The following is a 3,169-nucleotide window of genomic DNA, read 5'->3' as shown; positions in this document are numbered from 1 at the left end:
GCAGCTCGCCTCAAACGCTCGTCCCGTTCCAACGATGGCCCGCGCAGCGCCTGCAAAACAAAAGGGAAAGGCTTAACTGAGCAACCACCCAATACCACGATATTCAACACGGACCCAGCCCCCACCCACCTCACCTCCTCAGACAGCACATCGGCCTGCGGCTCCACCCCAACCCTGACGTGACACCCTAACCCTAAGCTCTAAACCTAAACTGACAACCTAATCCTAACCCTTTGACAGCTGACCCGTGACTGTTGACCCCTGACCCCCATGAAGTTTGGCACTGTGAGCTTTGACCACTGACCCTGCTGACCTTAGACCTTGACCCCATGACATTCGGCCACCTCCCCCATACGCTCCTATTGCTGTTGCACCTACCCCTCTACTACTCTAGATCCCCGGGCAGAGCAGCTCCAAGCCAAACGCACTCACGCACGCAACACACACAACGCAAAACGTACCAACGAGGCGATCCAAAGAGAGAGAGAAAACTCTCCGCAAGAAGAATGAATCCCAGACGGGAGTTGCCAGCCGGCAACACGACCTACGGCGGCCAAGACCACGAAGCCAGGAGCCTCGACGACGGCCCCGAAGAAGAAGAGGCAAAAAGAAAGGCCCGTTACAAGATGGTACCGTCACAACCGAGATCGTGGATGCGCAAGAAGCCTGTCATCGAGACCTAGGAACATCAAGGTGCGGGGAAGAAGTCGTGTTCCGAGACAACGCACGGCTAGAGAGCAGAGCTGCCAAAGCAGCCCACAAGAGCGCCGCAAAAGAGAACCGGCTGGCACCTTCCGACGCCGATCCACGCTTCTGACCTCCGAGCGCAAGAAAAGCGGCACCTGACTGGGACGGTGCAGATGAGTAAGGCCATTCGAAACCCTAGGGACTGCTCCCAAATCGCACGCCACGCTCCCCGAGCGCAAAGACCGACGACGGCATCGAGACCCGAACAATATGGAAGGCACGCAAGGCAGACTACGCAAACTACACACCACCACAGACACAGGCCGGAACTGCCCTGCGCAGCACGCGCTGGTCTCGGGCTGAAAAGCGACCCGCTCCCTTCCCCTGCCCACACAGGACGGCTCCTGCCCTCCTACTCTAACTTTGAAACCCCTCCCGGCACATCCCAGCTCCACCCCTCCCAGCCGCTCCCCAGCCCGCGTCCCTCACCTTAACTTTCAGGGGGCCGAGGGTACGAATCCAGCCCCCGCACAAATCACGTGGGCGAACTGGGACCATCCGGCAGTCGCCAGGTTCCTCTTCATCGTCTCCAGTGAAGACAGTGAAAAAAACAACCACCACCAACACCAGCAGAAGAGGCAGCAAGTAACCCATCAGCCAACACCAGCTACTTTGCCAAAAGCCCGCTTCATCACGGCCACCACAGTGTTACGCGTACCTGCTCTTTCCAGGGTCACACCCTGCAGCCATCGTCTCTCAGGGTACCTGAGAAAGCAAGACGCACAGAATTAGCACAGCACTCGCGAGAAGGCACCGGCCCCACGCTCCTCCGCCCTAAGCCGCAGGTCGCCTCAGACGCTCGTCCCGCTCCAACGATGGCCCGCGCAGCGCCTGCAAAACAAAAGGGAAACGCTTAGCTGAGCAACCACCCAATACCTCAATATTCAACACGGACCCAGCCCACACCCACCTCACCTCCTCAGACCGCACATGGGCCTGCGTCTCCACCCCAACCCTGACATGACTCCCTAACCCTAAGCTCTAATCCTAAACTGACACCCTAATCCTAACCCCTTGACAGCTGACCTGTGACTGTTGACCCCTGACCCCCATGAAGTCTGGCCCTAGGCAGGCACTGTGAGCTTTGACCACTGACCCTGCTGACCTTAGACCTTAACCCCGTGACATTTGGCCACATCCCCCACACGCTCCTATTGCTGTTGCACCTACCCCTGTACTCTAGATCCCCGGGCAGAGCAGCTCCAAGCCAAACGCGCTCACGCACGCAACACACACAACGCAAAACGTACCAACGAGGTGATCCAAAGAGAGAGAGAAAACTCTCCGCAAGAAGAATGACTCCCGGACGGGAGCTGCCAGCCGGCAAGATTACCTATGGCGTCCAAGACCACGAAGCCGTGAGCCTCGACAACGGCCTCAAAGAGTAAAAGGCAAAAGGAACGGCCCGTTACACGATGGTACCGTCACGACCGAGATCATGGACGCGCAAGAACCCTGTCATCGAGACCTAGGAACGTCAAGGTGCGGGGAGGAACTCCCATTTCGAGACAACGCACGGCTAGAGAGCAGAGCTGACAAAGCAGGCCAGAAGAGGGCCGCAAGAGAGAACCGGCAGGAACGTTACGACACCGATACACGCTTTAGACCTCCAAGCGCGAGAAAAGCGGCACCCGACTGGGATGGTGCAGATGAGTAAGGCCATTCGAAACCCTAGGTACTGCTCCCAAAGCGCACGACACACTCCCCGAGCGCAAAGACCGACGACGGCGTCGAGACCCGAACAATATGGAAGGCACGCAAGGCAGACTACGCAAACTACACACCACCACAGACACAGGCCGGAACTGCCCTGCCCGGCACGCGCTGGTCTCGGGCTGAAAAGCGACCCGCTCCCTTCCCCTGCCCACACAGGACGGCTCCTGCCCTCCTACTCTAACTTTGAAACCCCTCCCGGCACATCCCAGCTCTGCCGCTCCCCAGCCCGCGTCCCTCACCTTAACTTTCAGAGGGCCAAGGGTACGAATCCAGCCCCCGCACAAATCACATGGGCGAACTGGGACCATCCGGCAGTCGCCAGGTTCCTCTTCATCGTCTCCAGTGAAGACAGTGAAAAAAACAACCACCACCAACACAAGCAGAAGAGGCAGCAAGTAACCCATCAGCCAACACCAGCTACTTTCCCACCAGCCCACTTCACCACACACACACCACAGTGAAAAAAACAACCACCACCAACACAAGCAGAAGAGGCAGCAAGTAACCCATCAGCCAACACCAGCTACTTTGCCAAAAGCCCGCTTCATCACAGACACACCACAGCGTTACGCTTACCTGCTCTTTCCAGGGTCACAGCCTGCAGCCATCTTCTCTCAGGATACCTGAGAAAGCAAGACGCACAGAATTAGCACAGCACTCGCGAGAAGGCACCGGCCCCACGCTCCTCTGCCCTAAGGCGCAGCTC

This window comes from Accipiter gentilis, chromosome 17 (genome assembly GCF_929443795.1).
Source record: "Accipiter gentilis chromosome 17, bAccGen1.1, whole genome shotgun sequence".
NCBI classification, from domain to species: Eukaryota; Metazoa; Chordata; class Aves; order Accipitriformes; family Accipitridae; genus Astur; species Astur gentilis.
Note: the sequence above shows the minus strand (reverse complement) of the source record.